Consider the following 25,587-nt stretch of genomic DNA (forward strand, 5'->3'; position numbering starts at 1 on the left):
GGGGGGGGGGGGGCGGCCGGCGACTTCTCGCCGCGGGGCTCGGGGGAGCGGCCCTTTCCCCCCCCGGGTCGGGGCTTCCTCGCCGCATTTTGTTCGCTCGGCTGCTCCGCGCCTCTCCCCGGCGGTGCCGGAGCCGGGCTTTCCCGTCCCCCCCGCGCTGGGAGCGGGGAAAGACCTGCCCCGCCAACTGCTGCCGGGGCTGCCGAAACTCCCCCCGCTTGCCGCGCCTGCCCCCCTCCCCCGGCGTTGAGCGCTTGCGGGAGGGCTGGTGGGTGGGTAGTTTGCGGAAAATGCCCCCCCGGAGTGCTGCCCCCTTCCTGCTCCTCGGCTGCGGGGATCCGCGGCGGCAGCCGGGGGGGGGGGGTGCGGGAGAGCCGCCCTACGCGTCCCCGCCGCGCCGGGGAGCCCCTCGCTAGCCCGGGGGACGCGGAGTCGGGGGGTGGGGGGTGGGGGGTGTGGGGGGTGTCTGTGTTGGGGGGGAGGTGCCGGGGGTGGGGGGGGTGGTGCTGGGGAAGTGCTGCGCTCCTCCTGCCTCCGCTCCCCGCCGCGGAGAGCCGCGCACGCACGGGTCTCTCATTGTATAACTGTGGCACCGCAAGCTGGGGCTGAAACGGTGGCATCTTTGTAAGAACAGTTTGCAGTTAATTGGTTTGGCAGATGAACTCCTGCAAAATCCTCTTGCCCGCTTCTGTTGCTTAAGTGCCAGCGCCGCCCCCCCCCCGCTCCCACCGCCCCCCCCTTCCCCCTTTTCTCCTGCTTTCCTTTGAAGCGTCGCATAACTCTGTATTGCCAGCAGGATGGAAAGTGCTGATTCAGCAGCCTGGAGCCCCACTCCATCTGAAGTGGTGGTCTGCCTGAAATGTTCCCATTTGCTGAAATGGGAACATGTGTTGCTGGTATGTCAAAGCAGCATGGATCAGGTTTTCTAAAACAGCCCCAAAGAATGTGGTTTGCTTTTCCCTCCACTAAAGAAGAATGAATTTGGGGTTGGGGCGAAGTGGGAGGGGGATAGGAGAGATGTGGTTAGCTACCACCTTGGGTTATGCTTCTGAGGGACAGTTGAAATTGTGTTACCTCATAAAGGTGCTGAGCAATTATTTTAACAGAGATTTTGTAGAGATTTTTTAACAATGCATTAACACTCCATCTATTCCTGTGTCTAGAGACTAGTTATACTTAAAGCTCTAGAAAAGGTACAGAGAAGGGCAACAAGGCTAATCCTAGGATTAAAGGGAGTGAGTTATGAGGACAGGATTAAAAAAACCCCACTATCAAACGCGACTGGAGATTAGAAAACCTGCATGGAAAAAGGCAGTATGCTTGAAACTTTAAATGGGAGCTCTGGCCGTGCATCGTGATCACTGTGGGGCGGGGGAAAGGTGCAGGGGATCAGCAGGATGCTCCCTACGTGCAGCGTGAAGGGTGCCGGGGTCAGCAGGATGCTTTTCCCACGCAGTGTGAAGTCTTTCTGGTGGGCTTACCTCACAGTGCAGCCAGAGAGGGAGACCTGTTCCAGAGCCGTATTCCTCTGCCTATCTGTGTACAGTTAGATGCTCATATCAAGGCTGTCTGGGTTTTCTTTCTCCAAAGCTGAACTCTTTAAAATTCAGCACGACATAGATCAAACAACAGAGCCTGAAGAGCAATATTTGGTAGCCTTATTGCAAACGGTAAACTGACGGAGCAGCAGACCCTGGTGCTTGCCTCCAGCGATCATTTTACCATGTTATACTCAGATTTATTTTCTTCACTTGGACTTTATTTGTTCTTAAAGTAGGTCTTGTTTGCCCTGGCTACGTGTTAAAGATCTTGTGGTACTTCCATGGTTTTCCTTGGTTTTGTTAATGAAAATATCTCCTCCCTTACCGCTGTGTGAGTTGTCTTTCGTTCTCAGATTCAGCCACACCTGGATTTCAGTCCCATATTCTTGTGTTTTTTATCGGGTAGTCCAAAAGCACTGCCTAAAAATGCAAAATGGGTCTCTGCATTCCAGTCCTGCTTAAGCATATACCGTGCGCTCTGTGAATAAAACAAATATTTGCAGCCCTCTATCTTGTGAGCGCTCAAATGACTCCAGCAAGAATTGTCACAAAGGTTTTTAGAAATCTTTGGTCGTGTTCTCGGCTGCGCTCGGGGTGTAAATGGGCGAAAAGTATCTGGATCTCTGTGGCGAAGGGACCCTTCCAAGGCGGGGAGTTCCCAGCTGGCAGCAGAGAGGCATGGCTGGGTCATGCACCGCTTCTGCCAGCAGCACGAGAGCCGAGTTGTGCCGGGAGTTTGTTTTCTGACAGCCCCCAAGTAGCAGATGTCCCTCTAGACTGCGCGGCACTGGCGGCTCTCCTGGGCGTGCGTAGCGGTGGCAGCAGGCTCACCGGGGGCTCCCGGGTAGCGTCGCACCGGCTGGGACCGGGCTGTTGCTCCTCTCCTCCCTTCTGCCGTGCCCCTGCATGTGTGGTGACAGAGGTTTACAGTGACAGTGCTAAATGACGGCGGATTTCTCAGCAAAACTTTCGCATAGACCAGCTGAGCCCTGTCTTGGAAGTGTGTGTGTGTGTGTGTGTTTGTGGGGAAATGCACTCAGGTGCTGCTTCAGACACCTGGAAGCTGGTGGGCTGGGAGAGATGAAGGGGGGGACTTTTGATGTCCAGTGGCATGCATTTTTAAGATGCACTTAAATATTTGCTCAGGTAAAAAATTTGCTGGTTACAGCACACAGTGGGGCAAAAATTTGATGAGTTTCTTCTGGCCTTCTTACTCTAAGCCTTTGTGTGAACTTTATTAGTGAGGTCAAGGGAAAAGCTTTTCTTCATTTTAAGCCAGCGCTTCTGTACAAACTGAGACTAAGGAAGCCTGCTTGTCCCTGGATGCCTCTCAGCTATGAGGGTATTTGATGCCAGTTCACAGTGCAGTGTTTCTTACATGTGCCCACCTGGCCCAGTGTTCTCACAAACAAGGAAGATAACTCTTGAGACCTCTGCCTCTGTCAGGCTTGCATGAAACTTGCCAGCTGGCTTGGCTGCAGTGTGATTGCATAAGCCTCCTTCTGTAGGGAAGCAGGCTAAAAAGTTAGGATTGTTTTTCTTGGAAACTGGACCTGTTCCTGAGCATGTCCAGAATATACCAGTTGCAACTCTTCATCTAGGGAAATCTAGGAATGGAGATCCTTTTCCTAACGGGTGAAACACCACAATCTTTTTAGGAATTGTGAGGAGATTGCCGTGGAATCCTTTTATAAGCACTGAACTTTATTTACGGATTTGCTATCCTTGAACTGCCTGCTGGTCAGGAGAGCACTTTGCATCCTAAACTTGGATGTGGCAAAGTAGTCGTCTTTGCCGTCACTTCTTCTCCCAAACCAGCAGTTATTATGAAACATAGTATTAGCAAGTAAACAGATGTCACCTCATTGACTTTTCTTTATACTTGTTGAGCTGTGCGCTTCTGAATTAGTCCCGTGCCAGGTCTTTCCTATTCTCATGCCATCTGTTGAATTGGATGATCTTTTTGGACAGCAGTTCTCTCATCAGCTCAATATGGCTCCTCTGTTGCGTTGTGGGTGTGAAGAGGTCTGTCCAAGGCAGCCAGATTCCGCTATGAGTGCAGCAGAAAAGAAAACTGTTGATCAGTATGAGGCATCCTGTCTGCAGGCAGCCTGTTGATCTCTAAAGTGATGAAACAACCAGAATAGCCTGACTTTGAGATCTGGTTGGATATACTCTAAAGTCCCTTTCTTAGCGTGCTTTTTTACCCCTGGGTATTGTCTCTTCAGCAGATACCTGATGTGACAGACAGACAGGCACTCCATTTTTCATACATGTACATTAATCTGAAATTAGTGGTGTTTGTGGTTTCTATCAGCTTTTGGGCTTATGAGGTGTATAGGAGCACTGAAGATTTGAAGGATACGTGAAGTGAGTGACCACCAGTGCCAAGTTATCCTGAAACTCAGAGATCTTCACGTTCACGTTGGTACGCATCCATTGTTTGAAAACTCCCTCTTTGCTTTCCTAGGGTCTTTCATAAGTCGCAGATAGATCAGGTCATGCAGACCAAATGGAGTGGCTGTCAGAACTGAAGGCATTGCAAGTTGAAGCTCTACTTTAGAGTAGTGCCCTTGTGAGCGGTTTTGTCTATCTTGGTCTCAGTAACAGAGAAGACCAGCGATTTCTGTTTAAGGGAGAGGAGCCAGTACTGCCAATGAACTTGAAAACTTATTGGAAGACACAAAAGCATGAGGTTTTGAGCACTGGGTGAGTCATTTTCTGTTAGGAGAAGGTGGTGGCTATGTGGCTGCTTAGGTTTTTACAGGCAGATGACCCATAGTGGAAAGGACCAGTGACTCAGGTGTGGATTGAACAAAAGTACAGGCAGGATGAATCACTTGGGTTCTTCAAAACCCAAAATTAATGCTCATTTACAAAGCCAAGAGAACTTTTAATGAAACCCGTGAATTGCATCCCAATTAGTAAACCCATGGGGAGATGTAGATTGCCACTCCTGAATGGCTACAGCAAAAGCTGGCCATCGTGAAGATGGGTTGTTCTGAGTGACCTTTTCAGCAGAATAGGAGACTTCCAGCAGCATGCATAATAGGGCATGTGACTAATACAGTAAGTTACCCTGAGGGACCTTTTCCTTCCTGAAGCCTTTCAGGTACCTTTAAGTAATTTTTGGTAAGTCATATTTTTGGGTATCAAATGATAACTTCGGAGAGAGGAAGACGGTAGAGGAAAATGTGTACATCTCTGATGTACGACATAAAGTAAAATTACAGGTTGCCTCAAACTTGTAGATTGCTAGACTGGATCTGGCATAATCTAGGCACACGATGTGAAAGTCTACCTCATTGGTACTGACAGGGGCAAAATGTGTCTCTTGGAGCTCTTTGCAGCTTTCAAGACTCTTGGCTTTGAGATTATGCTGCTTCAGAAATCATGGGATAAGGCTTGTTTGCCAGAATAGTTTGACCTTCTTGGATCAGCAGTGAGAAATTTCCCCTTTACTTCATGAAGGTAGGACAGACTCAGGTTATTCTTCCCCAAAGTGAGTGTCAGGGAGAGAGTGAGAGGAGTCACAAGTCTTAACTATACTGTGCATTGTATTTCTGAAAAGAGATTTGGGACTGTGGTGATAGTCGTCATCCTTGGGTGTGGAGGTGATGAGTGCCCTAGACAAGTTTGCAGGGAACACTGTGACCATCTGCGTTCTTGTCTTGCGGGCAGATAGAGTATCTGCGAGAGAAACGCGGTGTGCTATTTCTGTGGTATTCTTTTGTTGGACTCCAGAGGAAGACTGCAAGAGGTTTTCCCATTATCTTACCCTCCTGCTGCTAAGCTGTCATCCTCAGGCCAACAGCAACAAGTTGAGCAGCTATGTTGATCTTAATGGCCAACAGTTGCATTAATGATTACAATATTAACTATTGGACAGTTCTGTTGCTCCAGCAGTACTATTCAAACAATGTATTTCTTAGCGAGTCTGTTTCAGCTTTTTTGGAGGCCAAACCCAAGGAACATGGGCAGATTCCAAAAAGGCAGTTTTACACAGGCAGGTCATGATGAATGGGGTAATTGTAAACACATGTTTGGTTAAACCACTAGCAAACCAGCCTCTGATTCTTCCCAGCCTCCATCAATGCCAGCTTCTAGTTCTCAACAGGACAAAAATAGGAAATTATTTTCCTGGCAGGCAAACCATAGAGGAAATGCCATGCCATCCTGTTGGAATAAACCTATAGCCCAATGAACTTCGCTGAGCAGCAACGGGGATTTTACATGTTTGTTCACAAAGTAAACCTCAGAGCATGGTCCTTGCGCTACCTTCACGCTTACTGCTGCAGAAGTTCTGTCAGCAGAGGAATTGGAGAAACGGAGTGACTGCTGTGGAGCCGAGCCTGTGGCTGCTGAAGGCTGCAGATAAGTAAGAGTGGATAATACTCCATGACACCAGTATCATTCTTCCATTATGCATCCCTGGTGAGAAAATCAATAAGCAGAGAGAATCTCCAAGTCTGTAGACTCTTTTCATGGTGGAGATTAGCACTTGATGTATGCTTGGAAACTTCTTTCAATGCCAGGATCTAAATTTTGCCTTTCTGATGACTTGATCAATTAGCTGTAGCTCTGTCCTAACTCATGTTGTTGGCTTGTAGCACAGACTAGGTTTTCAGAAGCTGTTTTTTAATTTGTTTAGCTTTATTTCTAGGTCATCTTCAGGTGCTAATTTCGGTTTTGAAACCACGGGGAAGGGAATCCTTGAAATGTCACCCAAATCCCTCACTGCAGATGTTCCTGTTACAGAATGGTTTGACACTTAAATGTATTCTTCTTGGTCAGGGAGTTGCAACCAGACTCTGTGTCTGTGCATGCTTCGTATTTTTGTAGAGTGCTTCAGATTTCAAAACTAACTGGCAGCAAGGATTTGGATCCTTTTCTAGAGGAGAAACTGTTAGAAAATTTTCCTAGCTCTTGATTTTAATGGGGGACGGTAAGGTCAAGATAGTTGTATATCAGAAACGATTAGAGCAGAAGCTTTCAAGAGGTGAAATAAAAATGGGGAAGAGATTTTTTTTTTTTCTTTTTTTCCTTGTTGTTTGCCTCCCCCTTCTTCTTTCCTTCTTTTCCACGATGTTCATCTCTGCCAAACTACTAGGTATAGATTCAGACAGGAGAATGTTTTCTCTCCTTAAATGGGAATTGGGAGAGGGGGTGAGTAGGACTGGGGGAAGGTAAAATCTGTAGGTTGGTTTTGCTTGGTGTACTGTTAAAGCTCTGAGCATCCTTGGAAAGGAATGAGGAGCTTTTATTATATCAAAGCACAAGTGTGGAATTAAACTTCACGGAGCTGGAAAAGCTAAAAATTCAGAAGCTTGTGATATTTTTGTCTTGTGCCAAAGCCTTTCTTAAAAGGCCTGCTTTCCCTTCTGGCTCAAATGTATTAAAGTCCATTTAGGAGAATGTTAAGGGAGAAATATGTATTGCAAGGCCATTGATTCTTCCTGAATTAATGTCTTGTGGGTGATCATTCTTCATTCTAATAGCTGCTCGTGCTGACATCACCCAAGATGTCAGGGGATTATGTCAGAATTCAGGCCTTGATATTTTGCAGAACAATGGCTCAAAGTGCTGGCAGATGCTTTCTCGGTGGGTCAGGTTGCTTTTGTTTTTCCTGTCCAGCTCTAACTGTGATGTTCCAGTTACTGTACATGGTCACAGCAAGGAATGCAGTAAACAATTTCCAAGAGGGTGTCTGTGCAGTACAGTTGTGAGGACAAAGTACTACTTGCTGCAAAATCTTACGCTGGAGGCAGATTTGCCATCAACATCTATACTCTAGACACAAAATGCATGCATTTTTAAAACGTCATGGAAAAGCTCAGCAGGTTTAACATTAAATCTTCTTTTGTTCTGTGGTGTGATTCAGCACTTCATTCCAGGAATCCTGAAGTCCAAAAGGTTGAGGCTAGAATTGGTGGGGTGTTTTTGTTTTGAGTTGCTTGGTTTTTTGTTTGTTTTGGGTTGGGGTATTTTTTTGTTGTTTTGGTTTGTTGTGGGTTTTTTATTTTGTTCTGGGGTTTTTGTTTTTCTTCCCTGGCTGCTGGGCACCTACCTTTAATTTTTGTTTTTAAATGATGATTCTTAATGAAGGCCCTGTAAGGGGAAAACAATCAAAATAGCCCATTAGTATGCTCTAGAAATGATCAAAGTAGAATGTCACAGATTGGACGTGTTTTTCATGAACTGATAGCTTTTTATATTCTTTACTGGTAGACTATTATAACATTACCCATAGTCATGACATTTAACATTTGACAGGTTTCAGAAGAGGCATTTTTTTTTTTTTTTCTTTTTTTTTTTTTTTCCTAAAAGGCTTCAGGAGAATTGAGCAAAGAGGCTACAGGATGAGTTGTAGGAGTGCAAAGCAAATGCTGTTTGGGTTTCTGGCATCTCTGATGTATGCTCAGTCTTGCTTTGCATTTGGCATGCATTTTTTTGTTCTAGAGCTGATGCTAAAAAGGTCAGGAAAAATCTCTGGAGTTCCTTGCTAGCAAAGTTGGATTGCAGTGTTAACACATGGAAAGTCAGAGGAGCATTGCAAAGAATGTTGCAGCTGATGCTGTGAATTACAGGATGAGTTTAGGTCTGTGATGACACTTGCAACACCTGGTTGAGTTGTTGGGCAACTTCACAGTGTGCTTTGGAAAACAGTACTGCTGATAGAGCCTTTGGTAGGAAAATGGCACTGCAGGTTATCTTGCTAGTCTTAGCCTTAACTAATTTTAGTAAATATATGATTTGTCTGAGTTTATTTGCAAATGGTTCAGCTCTCCTTCCCAAGAGCAGGAGAAGTGGGTGTTTGGAAGATGGGCAATCTTGAAAAGTGAATTGAATGAAGGAATCATTTGGTGTAACAGCCTGACTTTTAGTTCTGCCTGTATTAGTCTCTGAGAACTTACTGGGCTCTTCATGTCCAACAGTCTAACTCTTCCTTACAAGGCTTGTTCCCCAGGTCTCTCATTTAAAATTCAGATAAGCTAAGGTGACGTTTCTGTAGGTGATGTGAAGTGGCCTATTGGGTCAATTTGTCAGTGCTTGGTAGAGTTTCAGGAAGACAGTGTGCAGCCAACAGTGATAGAAGTCACTTTTTCCTTTTTTAGCGTGCTGAAATACAAATTTCTGTTGTGAAAAATCTGCAATGTGAAGAGGTGAAGAAGCTTTTCCCCTGGAAGAGAGGCAGGTCTTAATTTCTGAAAAGATGTGGTCCATGCTAAGAGCTCACTGCTATGGAAATATGATGATGTTTTTGTCAGAGCGTTTGGGTCTCTTGCCTCAGGCCAACTTGGTCATTAACTATATGTGCTCACAGCTGATGCTCTAACCAGGTAGAAAACTGTCCTCCGTACTTGTTTTTTTTTCTGCGATTGTTTTTCTTCTGGATTAGAGAATGGGATCATCTCTTGGAAGCATGTGGTGGGGCAGCTGTGGTGAGGTGCCCTTCCAGGGAAAGGAGGAGAAAGAAATGGGAAAGAGAAGAATGGGTCCCCTCTCCTTTCAGGGGTAGCAAACTGCTGGGCCAGCTTGGCCAGGGAAGCCTACTGATTTTTCTGAAGACCCAGTGTAGGGTTTTTCTCTGTGAATTCCAATACATTTTATTGAATCTACACAAGCAAGCTAAAGACTAGGCCTGGTTTAGCAGAGCACCTCCTGAGCCTGCCTGTATTTGCAAGGTTCACCTGTTGAAGGGAGTTTTCTACAATGGGGGGGAGGGAGGCAAGTTAGCAACATTTAGGGGAAAGAACTGGTGTTAACCTTGTGTCTCATCTGTGTTGTCCTGAAACGTGAATCTGGGTGATGGTGTCTTGATTCCTGTCTTTTCTTAAATTTATTTTTCAAGAAAGCAGACATGTGTTGGGTTGTTTTCTTAAAATGAATATGAAACGTGTCAGTGCTAGGTGGATTTTTTTATTGAGCAATTCAGCCGTAACAAAAAATGTTACTATTGCTCTTGTACATTTAAAGAAGATAAAAATAGCACCTTCAGAGTTTCAGAAGATTATGTAAGGTATGTGTAGCTGTATCTTATTATACGATTGTCATAAACCAGAGCAACTGAGGAAGTAACTGGTAACAAATCCATCATTATTCATATTATGAGAAATAACAAGCATAATCTCTGTTCATACTTACAACAGTGCTGTGAGGAACACTGGAGATTTGGTTCACTTGCCCTGAAACGTTGTGGTAAAACATATTTGTTTCAGGCCATTTACTGGCTGAAATGTTTTTTCCTGGAATGTCTTGGCTGTTCCCAGCATGATGGTTCCAGAGCTGCCTGCAAGCTGGTTCAGCTGCTCCACTCTGACCAAGAGGGGTTTCTGTAGTCAAAGTCAAATACAGGCATTAACGGCGACTGCTCTTGTGTCTACTAGGAAATAGTCTTAGTGGCTGTTGGGCAGATCTTGCCCATAAACTTCTGTGACTCTTGAGGGGGCTGCCTTGGACACAGCTGCAAATTTCTCAGCCTTGCTAAAGCTAGTATGCATTAGCCTGAAAAAAACCCAACACACTGCAATCTGAAAACCAAAATAAGTTCTTTAGTAATTTCAGCTATTATTCTTGCCTATGGTAAATGTTAAATCATTTTGGGGGCAAGGTGACATGTCATGGTTTTCCTTTGTTTTCCCAAACAGAGTTTGGGAAGACCTGGAGTTCACGTTCTTGGGTTCTGGATTGCATAGCAATGGATGGAGTTTCTCTTCAGAAACATTTCTGGTTGGCTTTTTCCATAATTTTAATACAAAAAAGGTTTAGCTAATCAACTAGCTCAGTCTTTCTGGCTGGGTACCGACTCCATTGTGTGTGAATTCTGGGCTGAGGAAGAGATCTTTTCTGAGCCTCCATTATAGGGGTCTGCCTCCACCTAAAAACAGTTTGTCTTTTGTGAAGTCATTTGGAGAGTGACAAAACGCATATTAAATATTCTTTCCGTACTCTGTGCTTTACTTTGAGCACTCTCTATCAGCTGGTGAATGAAGGTCAGGTTTTATAACAAATGCTACTCATAATGCTTCAGTTGCTTTGCATAGCTATATAAGGTTTTTGGGCTACTGAGGTAAAAGTAGTTCTATGGGCCCACTAACATGGTTGCATACAGATACCAAGTTTCTTCTAAGGATATCTGGCCAACTTGTATGCTTGACTTCAGCCATGTTGTATCTTCACTGACTTTGGCAGTGATTCCAAGAAGATTCATTCAGCCAGAGAAGTATCTATGGGATGACTGCTTTTTTTTTTTTTAATTTTACTTTTTTTTTTTTTTTTTTTTAAAGTGTGTGGGAACTGAAGCTTTCTTCCTGTGTGCAACTGTGGCTTGTATAAGGTCAATGTTTGAGTACAGATCTATGTCCAAGCTGTGTGGTCAGAGTGAATTTTTGCCTAAACCTATGGTTGAGCCATATATCATTGCACTGTGTGGATAACGAAGCTTTCATCCAGTAGCTGGTCATAGCTTACCTCTTCCTGCTAGTATGCTCTAATCCTGCAGTTGTAACTCTGTGAAGCCAAGTGAGGGAGTGTGTGCTTTGTGCGAGGAACTCGCAAACTCTTCTAAATCCTGGCTTGCAGTGTGGAAAGACCAGAGGTTCCCAAATGGGATCTCTCTGCTCCCACTCTGTCCTGTGGCTAGGGCTGCCTCCCTGCAGCTCACTCATCTGCACTACCTCCTTCTGTTCCCAGCAGCCCTGTGGCCATGCTGTCTCCCCTCCCAGCTACCCAAATAGCTCATTTTTCTGTCGTGCGTGGGTGAGGTGTATGCATCTCAGGGTTGTGACAACTGCCAGAAGTTCCCAGCAGTGGCTAAGTATGGGGAGCTGGAGTTGATGGTGAGCACCAGTATTGTAAAGTAGAAGAGGAAGCATCTTGAAAAGGTGTGCCAAGAGGGGGACTATACTGCAGTAAGACCAGTTTGCCACTTTCGCTTTTTGCTGTCTTAATGTGCTTTACTGACACTGTGGGTTAAAGCAGGTTTTCATGGCAGAGACACGGTACAGAGTTCCTGGAATATCTTGTGGATATTGAAAAATTGCTCATGAAGGATGTCAGAGCATTGACGTAGTCCAGTGGTATGCTGGAGTTTGGAACAGGCCTTATAATTGATCCGTAGATAAAGTTAACTATTGACACAGTGTGGAAGGAGGAGGGAAAAGGTGAAAGAAGGAATGTATTGCTTCTCATGGTCAGGGTGACAGACTTCCTTCTGAAGGTCAGGATTAGGGCATTGTCATCATGGCTTCCATTCAAACTTACTAGTTCAGTGTACTCTGGCTATATTTACTATATTATACAGCCCCTTTATGGTGTCTGAGGGGTTGTATCCCCTCTGCAGTCCGATGTGTGCCGCACCCCACGTGCGTTCAGCGCTTTGCTGGTACCCCTGAGGACAAACCCTTTCAGCACGGTGTCTGTCGCGTGCGGGCCTGCCTCGTGCCGGCGTGCGCCATGGCGGCCATGGCTCCAGGCTGAGCCGGAGGCCCCGGGGCCTGGCGGGAGCCTGGGGGCGTTGCAGGACTGTGGCCGTGTGCGGAGCTGAGGGGCCTGGAGGAGAGACCTTCGGGTTAGGTCTTGCTACGGTCTTCTGGGATCCTTTTAAAAGTACTGCCGTAACGGGGTAACTTGTGCTACCTGAGACCCTAGCCGCATTGAGTGAGGTCCCGAGAAAACCAGTGGACCGAAAGGCTTTTATTAAAAGGGGCTTTCACCCAAGATGCTGCCTCTGAAAGCCATTAGCAGGTTAAAAACTAGGTAGTTTAATCTTAATGACTTTCTGCCACTTTTATTAGAAGAGTATGTTTACAACCGCGTTGCCTTAGGGCAGCCTGGATTGCAAATGTTGCTCCTTGTTTTTGTTTGGTGTTTTTTTTTTTTGTTTGTTTGTTTTTGGTTTTGGTTTTTTTTTTTTTTTAATCAATTAAGATGATTTTGCGGCATGGCTGTAATGTCCCTAAAGATTTGTGTGGTCAATGAAGAAATAGCGGGATTTGTATAAACCAAAGCAGAACTGCCCAATATAGCTAAATCCTAAAACTGACCTAACATATAAAGCTTTGAATTACGATGTCATCTTCCACCAGGGAGCACTGCAGTCTCCCTGCCCTTTTGTATCATGTAAGAAAGGACTGAGCAATCCCACTGTTAGGGAGGAAAAACTGAATGCAGACTAAAGACCTAACATTTAACAAAGAATGTAAATTTAGCCTGGAGTTTGGATGTAAATGAACAACAACTAAAAATGTTTTGGGTTTTTTGTTATTGTGATACTTACTGTAGCAGAAAGATTAGAAGCCATTCCAGTCTGGTTTTGAAGACTTGACATTTTCTGAGCGACCTTTCTGTGCATATGTGTGTTTTGCAGTAGTGAAAGGGGAGGGGAGAACGAAATCTGCTTTAAAGGAGAGAGTTTGGGAGACATGGTGAAAGCCTTGAAGAGAAGGCACAAAGGAGGACAATATTGACACAACTTTCAACCTTTCAATCAACTTGAATTTTGGTTTCCCCCCTCCTCCCCCATGCACCCACTTCTCAGCAATGTGAGAGGAGAAGGAATGAAATCAATTTCCATAGTCGTGTAGGTATTTCTAGTGTGATGGAGAGAAAAGTTAAAGCAGACTGCCCTCCTCCCATCCCTTGGGTGAAGATGATGTGATGGGTGAGAGAGTGTCTTAACTCACAGCATGGCTAGATCATGGCTCTGAAAATGATTACTGATATGATTATCTTTTCAGAGTAATGCTAGCACTTTCTTGGGGCTGCTGTCGGACATCTGTCTGGGAAAAGCCTGTTGTTCTGGGGGCTGTGTTTTGCCCATGTGATTGCTGTATTGCTCTGCATTCCCTTCCACATCCCAGCTCCGGAAAAGTAAATTCTCAGAGATGGTGGTTGCTTCTTCAAAGGTGGAGAAAGTGTTTGGAAGAAAAAAATTGGGAGAGAACGAGTATTTATACCACAATGCGTAGTAAACATCCCACTTATGATACAGGTAGTTAATTCACATCTAAAACTTGGCCTGACTTCAGTCTTGGTCTAAACCACAAGTGTCACTTTTGAGTAGATGCTTATTTGCCACGTCCTGTGGTCTGATGGCCGTTTGGACAGCTGGGGATTCCAGGGTTTACCACACGATGAGGTGCCTGAGCAAAAATGCTTCTGCTCTGAATGCAAACAGTGGCACATCTGAACTCCATGAAATGGCAATGCCTGCTCAACTGTCTTAAAATGTCCACACCTATTGACTCTTATTTAAGAAAAAAATTACTTTGCTTTTCCTTATTTTCCATTTCCCAGCCCCCTCAGTCTTCAGGAGTGACTAATTTTTTGCATTTGTGGACTGTCAGCCTTGTACACCAAGATCCCAGTACCTGTAGTTGTGAAGAAGATGCAAAGCAGGGAGCAGACTCTCATTCCTGATAGGGAGGGAAGGGCACTGGTGATAATCTTATAAATACACAGCGGGCCCCTCCCATGCATAGAAACCTGATCTTAACTCTCAGATCTTTCTTGTTGGTGTGATGTTTACATATAATTTTTATTTCTTAAAACAAGGGGGGGTTAAGTCTAGTCAGACTTAAAGAAAACTGCATGAAATACTAGCCTTATAAATACTTATCCCTGCATCAACATCTTATCCTGTGATACTGAAGAAAAGATGGAAAATTTACTGCTGTTTTGACACTGTACAATATAAAGCAAATGCAATTCCAAAGCCTCACTTAAGCCTTTGGCATGCTTAAATATCTTCCAGTTGCATGGTTAAAGACTAAAGTAAGTCTTGTACCCAGGAGTAGTGGATTTGGAAGACTTTTGAAATGCCTGTCCCCAGCTATTTCCATTGATGCAAATGGTGGAGTCCAAACTGTGTGTGTGAGGAGGGGAACTGGAAAGAGAGAATTGGCTGAATAAGATGATAATGCTTGCAGATATGTCTCATCAGAGTTAGTTTCCTGTAAATACTCCCAGAGGTTTTACATGGTGAGAACAAATGCAAATGCAGTTTGGAATATGCTGGTGGGTACAACTCAATGCTCACAATCCATGAGCTAAAAAAAAATTGAAGGGATGGAGGTTTTGGGTTTTTTCCCCAAACATCCATAGATGCTTTCTACTGAGTAAGTGTTAATGCCAAGCTGCAGAATGATAGGGTTACACCTCACAATACTGACTTCAGTTAATTGTGCTGGGTAACCATGCATGATTCTATTCCATCGTCTTCTGGAAGAAGAAATTTCTCTACTCTGTGTACCCTCCAAAAACCTGAAAGCCAGCAAAGCCTTGAAATTTTGATCTACAGCTTTTAGGTTGTGGCTAAGCATAAAAAAAATATTCAAGACATTTAGAGTCAAAGTGCTGTTACTGCTATTTGCCCTCCAGAGCGAGGCTGGAGATCAAAATTCCCAGCACTGCTCTCCACAGGGTGTTGGCCAGCATGCTTCTCTGTTGTCAGGTTCTGGTTTGTTTGCTGGGGCATAATTGGATCCTTGTATCAACAGAGGCAAGTACATGGGTTAGACTTTCTAAAAAAATATTTTAACACATAAGGTTTGCAGTGGATTGTTTTTTGGCTTGGGGTTTTTTTGAGTGCTTAAAGACATTTCGGTTCTGAAGGTTACAGTTGGCATGCAGCTCATGGGTATTCTCACACTGGATGATGTCCTTATAAGAAAGAGAGGAGACAATGCATCCATGTTAAGCTTATTTTTCTTGTAGCACAGGTCTAGATTTGGAGAGGAGACTTTAGAGAGGTCAATTAGTCAATGAAAAGCTGGAGTACAGTTGTGTTTGTGACATCAATTTGGTGACAGTGATGGGGAAACTGAATGCTCCCCAGACAGTCTGTCTGTTGACTCATTGGGTTTTTTTCTTTTAGCAATTTTGACTTGGTGTTTTTCCTTCCTGTTTCCCCGGTGCCCTCACACCACACCCTCCCTTCCACTCCACCCAGTAATGTTTTCCTAAATCATCTTTGTTGCTTTTTAAACCTTTCAGTTTCTTCTGAAAATTGTGGGCATGGAGAACAGATCCTTGCCTTTCTTTGCAGCAGGCTTTCATGTATTTGAAAGATACCATCATGACCCTTGCTTTCTCTTCTTTTGGCTGAGCTCCAGTTCATTCTGTTTTTTCTTTTCCTCCCAGATGTCATGTTTTTCTAATTCTGTGATGTTCCTATTGCTTTTGCTTGGATTCTTTCCAGTTGATCTTTTCTGAAATTTGCTGAAGACTGGATACAGCGTCGTGCTGGAAATTTTATCAGCCATGAGTAGAGCAGAACTGTTGCTTCACGATTCTCACATTTGTTCCTCTATACATTCCTATATGGTATTTGCCTCTTTCTCAACAAATCATTTTCTGGTTTCTAAAACTTGCTTTTAATTCAGTCTTTCAGCAAGCTGGCAGCTTCAAGTTAACAGCCTCCCCAAGTTTAATGAGTGTCGTTTTCTTCTTCATTATCTATATCATTAGTAGTAGAATGGTGTGGGATCAGGGCAGGTATCTGCAGAGGTTATTCAGTATGTCAGGCTATTTTGTGTCAGTTGTTTTTCAGTATGTCAGGCTCCATTTTTTTCAATTCCAAGTAACTGATAAGTCAGTGCAGTTATCCAGTCGCTTTCAAATCTTCCATAAGATGACTGTTTGCATTGATAACTGTATTACAGTTTTATTTACATTAGAATGTGGTTTGAATCTTTTCACATGGTTTTGCTAATGTCAAGATTCACTGTTTACTGCTCCTATCTTCCTAAAATAGATTATCCTGCCATCATAGGAAGTTGAGTTGGTTTGACCTGGCTTATCTATGAACAATCAGTTTCTGTTGAGTTCGATCTTTTATTTTCTTCTTGGTGCTAGCAGATGGGTTTAAAGGCAATCCATGTGCAAATAAGCAACAACTATAATTCTTCAGGTTCTGCTTTCCTCTCCTTTGCCCTCCCACTTTAGGATATCACTGCTTGCCATTCTGTAGCCCCTATTACCTTGTCAATCTGCTATGAACTCTCAAAAATAACTGCTGATGGTTTGAAGCTTTAAGAAAAACCCAAACTGTTCAACATGTTCATGACTGAATTTAATGAAAAACAGCTAATTTGAGAGAAAGTTGATTCGTAGAATTTTTATTGATTCAATCTAATTTTTTTTTCCTCTCCTTTGTCCTAGCATCAGTAGTATTAGTTTGGGTTTAGTTGTTTGTGGTTTGGTGTTTTTTTTTTTTTTTTTTTTTTTTTTTGGTTTGTTTGTTTTGTTTTGTTCTGGCCTTATCTATAGCTTTCTTGAGAAAGTGATGAGTGGACGGACCTTTCCCTTAATCATTATTTTATTGCTGTGGATTTATAGAATGAGGTTTTGATATTTTTGATGTCTCTTGCTTCACCTTCACTTATTTTGGTATTGTGATAATTGTCTCCAGGCTATTGCTCTTTTAGTGGAGTGCAGATGAATGGACTTTGTTTGACCTCTTTAGCTAGTGAGGCAGAAGAACTAACTGTTGCTTGCTTTTGGTCATGTACGGGCAACAGCAAAACTTAAACATCTTGGGCCTGAGGATTAACTGTAAGCCAATTAAAAACTGGAGATGAGAGAGAACAAACCATCTGTGGCAGAAAGCTCTCTTCAAATACAAAGGCAAGTTCTTTCATCCATAATCAACCCATTGAAACAGTTAATGGGCAAATGCCGAAAGGTTGAATCTTCACCTCAGCTGTTTTTGACAGATTTGGGTTTGAGAATATCACTGAGTTGGTGCCCCTGATCAGCTCACCTGTACTTCAGAAGCCATGTGAGGTTTTATATATGACGCTTCTGCTGCTGTCTGAGACTAAAATAGTTTAAAATAGAAAGTACTGAAATACACTGATACCCCAAAATGGCTAGATAATCATATGATAAACTAGCGGCTTGGTCCCATGTCACCATGAGATCTAGAAGCATGTTGGATAAGGGAATGTTTACAGAGAAGAGACAGTGAACAATGCTAATACTGTTCACAAAATAAGAACCTTTCTGAAAAGGAATGTACAGATTCAAGAACAGATGGTCTAGTGGTAATAGAGACTAACAAATTTTTGTTGGCTGGCAGCCGTCTTTCAGGTTAGGATCTTGTCTTGAAAGCTCTTTCGTAGAGTTGACTTCCTTTCTGCAAAGTGCTTGATAAAAGGGCAGAGCAAATTCCTTATGGGAACTTAATTTTCCTGGTCTAACAAAAAGGAGCTTATTATGAAAGCACAGGGTAAGTGGCAGTAAGCTCACGGAGGCAGGTAGGCTTTTTTGGAGCAGCCTGTGGCTATTTCAAATTTTGTTCTGCTCTCTGTGCTCCAGAATTAGCATGCTGCAGGACGGTTGTCACCCCTTTGATGGAAGGTGGGAAGACTGGCTTGGAATCAGGCACAAGTCTTGCTTTGATCATCTCATTTCTTCTGCAGAAGCAGCATATTGTTTGTGAGACAGAGCTTACATAATCCTCCTTCTGTGTGTGTGTAAACATATTTAACACAGGCCTTTTGTTTCTTGACTAGTCTAAATTTATCCATAGTGTACGTGTGGTGTGGAAAGGGATGAAAGAGGGATGAGTTACAGGATGCATTTCAGATTTCTCCTTTCTAGTGCCCCAGAACTTGTATGGACTCATAACAAGGAAAACTGAGGTGAAATAATCCCATTTTTATCTTCTATCCATGCCCTACCCTGCTAAGAGCAAACTGACTGTCTCTTTCTTTAATCAGTGGTATCGCAAACCCTCGCTCTTTCCTTGCTGGGTCGATTTTCCTGTCACACAGTAGCTGGTAGAGAGGTTTTAAATGCAGAATTAACATGTAAGCCTGCGCCATTTTTGGCTGGCTGTTGGTGTTCAAAGTCTTTAAAGTTACCCACTAAAGACAATGCAGAAGAACAAAAGTCAGCTTGGATATGTGGCATGTGTGTTCTTGTTTAATATCGGAATTCCTGGTATGGCCAGGGACGCATGCCAGGTTTGGCAGTACAGGGCACAGTTCAGATACTTAAGTACTATACTAAAAATAACGGGACTATTTTAGACTGGGACCCAATTAGGGAGAGAATAACTTGTTGCTCTCCAATCAGTAATCTGAAGTAGCAAGCAGGCTGCAATGTGCAAGTAAACTCGGCTGTTTCACTTGTGGAGTTGCCAGTTTTGATGTGGCTTCCTTGTTTGTGTTCCTTAGACTCTTTTCCAGAGGTTTAAAAAAAAAAAAAAAGAAAAGAAAAATCCTCCTATTAAGTCAGACTTTGTGTGCTTTAGTTCAGATTTTGGTATCGCAGTGTTTAATAGCATTACAGCTTCTAATCCTCCACTGGTGGTTTGGGAAATTCCTAGAAGGCAGGGAGCGGGAGGCGTGGAGCCACGCCATGCCCTCCCCATCGCAGTGAGCACCCTTCGCCCTGCCCTGCAGAAGGACAGCAGGGGTCAGTCTGGGCAGCCAAGGAGCAGAGGGGCTGGTTTGATGATGGTCATTTTTCCTCTGGTTTGCCTACTAGGGATGGAGGAGAAGGGAGCATGGTTCCTGAAATGTGATGCTGCTGCTTGCTTCCCAGTGTTAAGAAGTACAGTGAAAATAACTTGCATGCTTAAGTGCCTGAAACAAGCATTACTTTACACTTGAGTGGTTTCTCTCTGATGTTTTCATTTTTGGTGATGCTGCTTGCTGCCACCTTCTATTAGATCACCCAGATTTCAGACAAGTGAGTTAAAGCAATCTAAATTGCTCCATGTGTGGGGCAGTGGGAAATGAGCAAGCATGATCCAGCATCTGAATCCTCTGGTCTTGGAGGACTTTGAAGTGATCGGCTGTGTTTGGTCCCAGTTCTCTGCCATTCACCAGGGTGGGGTTGCAGATGGGGGAACGCTTTATGGAGCCTTAAGCACATGCTGCGTTGGATAGACTTGTGCTGATGCTCAAGATGAAAGCTAAATGCACCTAAACCTATTTTTGTAGACGTCTTTCTAGCATGCTATTTTGAGAACTTGAAAAAGCCAGAATCTTCTGGGTGTTGTGACTCTCATGCTATTTTGAAAGTAGATTTTTATTTTATTCAAAATAAGGAGCTGATAAGGAGTGTTCAAGTCCTTGTTCAGCTATGGTTTCTTAACAGCTTTCAGTATGGCGTTGGGCTTATGTTGTGATTTTGGGAGGACTTAATCAGATTTTGTAGGAAGCTTCATGTTCTTTAAAATCTTAAGGCTTCATTCTGCTCTTGTCCTGGCCTGAAACGCAAAGGATGAGACTTCTTAGATGCCCATTATGAAAACAGCACCGTCCCTATTCAGTGCTGAAATGTATCGCATCCTGGATGTAGTAAATCCCCATGGAAATAGTGGGAGAGGCACCTTGGCGAAGCGGTTCATGTTTTGTGTTGTAGAGAGCCAGCATTTAGGCATGTGCTTGTCAACTCGTAAGCTACATGTATTCTACCTTCTGCATACTGCAGTAGCTTGCGGGACTTGCTGTTAAAAGTAAATGTTATATGGAGGATGCCTAGCAACTGTAGTGTTTAGGTCTGTGCCAAATTGTTAAAGGTGCAAATCTGTTAAATTGATGCAGTGTTTTTCTGGAGGATGCGGCGTGGCAGTGCTGAGGTTGTGCTTCTGGACCTCTGTGATGTGGCTGTCTGTCCAGCTCTCCTTCACCATCCCAGTTAGGTTAATGTCTAGCACCCACAATTCACAGCCCAGGAATATTAATTTAAAAAAAATTTTTTTTGAATTGCAAACCTAGTTCATGTGAACAAGCTGTGTTAACGAGCCTGGCTGATGGGCAAGTAGCCCTCCCTCATGCTGTCTCTGGTGGGGGATGTGACCTGGGGCCAGCAGCTGGGAATAAATGCAGAGCTCATGGCTCAGAAACCTGCCTTCTGCTGGTGCCTGTGCCTGGGGCCTGCCGGGTGACCTCACAATCTTTTCTGGCTGTCTCGGTTTCTCTGTTTGAAAATGCAGTTGGTACAGGGCTCCTTTGGGGGAAAAGGGCAATAATCTGACTACTGCTGAGCATAGTTTTGGCAATTCCTCTCGGTAAGCGTAGCTGTAGTGGATCAGACCACAGGTTAACCGAGAACAGTTTTATGTGTCTCTGGGCCATCGGTGGCAGTTGCTAAGGTAGAAAATCTGCAAGGAGTTTTCCTCTGCTTTTAGGACTTTCTGCTTCATGGTGATTTGTGCTGCAGTTCTCTGCAGTGTGCATCTCCTATTACTATAGTTGCTATCCCTTGATGAGCTTTCTCCAGTGTTTAGCCTCAATTATTATTTTAACACATTGATAGGCTCAGTCATCCTATGGAAATTATTTTCATGCATCCTATCTGCTTCAGATCTCTTACCTACCCCTTTCTTTTGAGAGGGAATGGTCATTCTTTGGGCGCTTTGTGTGTGTCCTCCATAACTGACTAGATGTCTGTCCTCCATCAGCTGTCTCTCCTCTCCCTGCTGAATGATCCAGGTCTGTTAGTTTCTGATTTAGGAATTACTTTTCTTTGTACTCTAATTCTGTTTTACCCTCTTAGTGTCATAACAGCCCACAGTTTTCCTGAAGTAGGTGTGCCCTGGGTTTAATGACTTGTCATGATTCTGCTTTGGTTGTGGCAGTTCCTTAATTCTTAATACTGTATTTCCTTGTGAGGTATCATATGCCTTTTTTTTTTTTTTTTTCTTTCCTCTAAGATGATACTTTCAAAAGAGATTCCAGACTCCTGATGCTTACTTAAGCAATACATGCAGGCAGGGTTATTTTTCTTTTTGCACATTGGCTTGAGTTTGTGGAGATTAAATCAGTGTTGCCCTTTTGGTTGCCCATTTGCTCGTGATGATGAGATCATTCCACTGTGCTTTGCATGAAGCTCCAGCTCTGACTGAACACGTCATACTGCCAGCAAACTTCGTGTCACCTCTCTGTTTGTCAGGTTTCAGAGAGCTTATGGATATGTTGAAAAGAGTAGCCACTACAGCCATTCTTGAGACTCCTTATATGGAAAAAAACCCACTCTCTGTTTTCCTACCTTTAATTCTTATCCTTCAGCTGGGTGTTAAGGGGGGAACCACTCCTGCAAACTGCAGCAGCTCAGGTCCTTTTAAGAGTCCGTAGTTAAGGATGGTGTCCCAGTGTGCCTTTGCCTATATGGTGTCACAATCCTTGGGTAGGTTTGAGTCATAACTTTTGCAAAATATGTACTGACTCCTCCTTATGCCATCTTATTTAATATTCGTGCCCATGTTACCTACTTTTAACTAGTTCCTTTGGTAAAGAAGTTGCTTCCTGATTTTTTCAGTTCCCTGGATTTACCCTGAACTCGTTTCTGAAAACTGATCTAACTTAACCGTCTTTCATGCTATGTCTAAATCTGCTTAAGTGTGACAGGGTATATACAGAAATTAATAGCTTGGCAGTTGGATGTTTTCCTTCAGAAATCTTGGCTAAATTCTTTCTGTTCTAGCAACTTATTATGGTCTTTTAATGCTGCTCTTGAAATGTTGTGTGCCAGCAGTTGTTTAGTATATATGGTGCCTCTTGAACCTTCGGAGGTTGGCTTGCTGATTGATTTTTAATTTTTTTTTAATGAGCAAACATAACATCTCTTAAAGAAGTAAACAAAAATGGACCTTTTCTTCCTGTTGAGAAACCTTGAAGATGTTTGCAGCTAAGGTGAGTTCTGAGGGGAGAGGGGGTGAAGACTTTCTTTCCTGTATTTTGCTGTAGAACTGATAGCAGTGCCATTCTAGTCTGGTCTCTGAGTTCAGCCTTATGTCCAAGTTCACTCTGGGCATTTGTTTGAAGGTAACCCTAAACATGAAACTGATCTTCACTGTCCTGACTTCTGGGGCTTTTGCCTTAGGTTAGAGGGAGTGCCTGTTGCAGCATCAGAACATCCTGTGTTTCATTTCAGAACTTCAGCGTCCCTCCTCTGCATTGCCTGTTCTCAAGTTACTGGGACACGAAGTTAACATCTTCGAGTACACTTGGCAGAACAAAATCAGAGGAATGTACTTCTTGGTTAAAAAAGCTTAGTCTCCACGTTCTGCAGCAAAAAGAATATGAAATTTCCACACCTGAGCAAGAAGGCTCAGGCAAGCCTTCCACTAGCAGAGGAAGAGTCCTGGGAAGCTCTTGTGTATCATTTGCAATGTTTCTAACATAATGAGGTGCTGCTTTCCTTTCTGATCTGAGAACTTGTGTATGAAACCTAATGTGGCCCTGTGAAACTCAACATGCCACTGCTTAATACTACAGCCTGAGTGATGCTCAGTGAGGTGGGCAGGGGGCTTTGTGTACTAGCCGATTCAGGTATCATGAAGTCTAAATACAGCGCTTCCCTAGCTGATACTTGCAAGCTTCACCTGTTCTTGGGGAGGGGAAAGAAATCTCGGTGGCAGGGCGCAACCCTGTAGCAGATGCATTCTCCAAAAAAATAAATAAAACAGCTGAGTCATCCGTTTGTTCCTTTTCTTTCATGCTGCTGGCCAATCCCAACACCCTTGTATTTCACACAGGGGGGAGAAGGCAGACAATACTGTCTTTTATTACTCCTACACCGCAGGACACTATCTTCTTCACAAAATAGGGATAGCGTCTGTCTGTCTGCACTTAATGGGAAAGATTAACAACAATTAAGGTCAACAATTAAGGTTGTGAAAACCTTCGAATAACTGCATCATCTGTTCTTATACTAGAATAAATAAAATAAAGCTGGAGGTCTAATTGCCAATGGAGTACTTGCTCGTATTTGTTTTGCAATTGCGGGCTTGTGAAATTCATACTGTTAACCGGTCCCTTGACAACCAACGCGAATGACCAGCAGTCGGTGCGAGTAGTGGTTTGGCCAAGAGCTACATGCTGAAACTGAGGTTACAGGATGAGAAGTGGGAATCCTGTATCAAATTTGGGGCGCCGTGAACCTCGCCGTGGCAGTGATGGCCAGGTGACTCCTGAAGTGGCTGTGGGGAGTTGTCAGCCCCTCACCTCGGGCATGACAGTTGACCCCCTGAACTTCCCAGTGACCAGTTTTCCTAAACTGCCATTGACTCTAACTGGTTTTACTCTTGTTTCAAAACAGAATAGGGCTGTTCAGGGGTAATTTGCTGTGTCTCAACTGACTTGTTTTTTCTATAAGCTCCTTAATTTGACAGCAACAGAGCACTTGAGTGTGTTCGGAGATGGACATTTATAGAAGTAGGCATTGTAGCAGCACTGGAAAGAACTGACTTATAATGCTTGTGGACCTTTTGCTAATATATCAGGAAAAAGTTAAAGAGAATGTCCTGAACTTTACTTTAGGAACATTCATTCAGATAAGTCCATTTTGGTATAAAGGAATGTTCTCCTATGATTGGAATAGGATATTTCAGTTGGAAGGGGCCTACAGTGATCATCTAGTCCAACTGCCTGACCACTTCAGCACTGAGCAACGGTTAGAGGGAGTAGTGAGGGCATTGTTGAAATGCCCTTAAACACTAGCAGGTTTGGTGCATTAACCAGCTCTCTAGGAAGGCTGTTCCACTGTTTGACCACCCTCGTGGTAAAAGAAATGTTTCTGAATATCTAGTCTGAACCTCCCCTGATGCAGCTTGCAACCATTCCCACACATCCTGTCACTGGATACCAGGGAGAAGGATTAAGGATTCCAGTAAGTAGGAATCACATATTTACTTCGTTTTGTCTGACTATACAGGGCGATTTCTTAACTTTGCTGATCACTTGCTCTGCAGATGTGTTGTATGTTCCTTCCAGAGAATGAAAATTTCAGTGCTGCCAAAGTACAACTCGAGTGCTACTCAAGTGGAGTCTACTCCTTGTCACACATGGCCTCTACAGAGGGAACAGTCTGTGTTCTGACCTGGTGCAAAATTGGAGTGATTCTGCTCATCCGAGGGCTCTTCTTTGTGTTTAAAAAAATACATCTCATGAGGCATTAAACCTTAAAAGGCTTAACCTGCTAGACAGAGAGCAGTATCAAAAGACTGTTGGGGCTCTATCATCAGTCTGGTAAAAAAACTGCCGTGCCATTTTATCCCTCAGACCATGGGAGAAATTCAGGTGTATTGTTCCTTGGTTGCTCAGTATTTCTCCTTCCCCATCTATTGGTAGTGGTTTTCTACTGTCCTGCATGTCTTTACTCTAGCTGCAAGATCTTTTCTGGCCAGTGCTGCTACTTGCTGTCATGGGAAGAATGATGCCCATGTTATTGCTGCTGCTCGCTTCACGGTTCTGAGTAGTCCCACTCAGACTGACCAGAGCGCTGCACCGGGCAGTGTATTGTTGCACTTTAGCAGGAGCAGAGTATGCGGGTATGCATGTAGTTTAAGAGACACTACTGGGAAGGTTTACAACTGGGAGCTTCTCTGGGAACCACAGCTATATTCCCTTGCCACAGAGAGAAGAGCACTTCTTCCCTGTGGAGCAGCCTTCTCAAACCTGGCTCTCGAGAGACATCCAGCTTCAATGAACTTCTGCTTGTGTTTTGGAGGGAATCTTTTTGATTTTGTATAATAAAGAGGTTCTCGGTTAATGAGACAGTCCTCTTGAAAATTGTGCTGCTTATTTTAGGCTGTTGACTTACATGAGTTGTTGGACTAGAAAAGATGTGTAGGCAAAGATGTTGCAGAAAACAAATGTGATAGTTTCTAAGCTATAGTGTAATTTATGTAAGACCAACAATGCCATAAAGAAGAGAGCATCACATGTTGGTGGCAAATTCTGTGGTACTGCTGCCCATTTGAAGGCGGGGGGGAGCAGAATATTACATGCTAGGGATTGCTGAGATGTGAAAGTATCAGAGCCTTAAGTGATGGAAATACTTGCCCTCTTCCAGTGACAAAGTAGAACGAAAGCCGGTGATGAGTATTTATGTAAAGCAGGCAGTTGCGTGAAGCTATTTCTTCATGTAGAACTGGGTTTTAATAAAATAATACTGCTAGTTAACAAGGCTGAAATGAAAACTGAGATTTTCCTGATACATCTGTCAAATTGATTTTATTAATGATGAGTGAATGCTTTTATAGATCAAAATACAAAGGAACAGAAAATGAACTAGTTTGAGTTTT

General features: G+C 43.6%; 1 protein-coding gene across 3 annotated transcripts in view; it reads left to right on the forward strand.

Annotated features, from left to right (window-relative positions):
• GRB10 (growth factor receptor bound protein 10) overlaps positions 1 to 25,587 on the forward strand; it is a 146,866-nt gene that overhangs the window by 670 nt on the left and 120,609 nt on the right. The window lies entirely within an intron of this gene.

Source organism: Tyto alba, unplaced genomic scaffold, assembly GCF_018691265.1.
Source record: "Tyto alba isolate M040663 unplaced genomic scaffold, T.alba_DEE_v4.0 Super-Scaffold_27, whole genome shotgun sequence".
In the NCBI taxonomy this organism is placed as follows: Eukaryota; Metazoa; Chordata; class Aves; order Strigiformes; family Tytonidae; genus Tyto; species Tyto alba.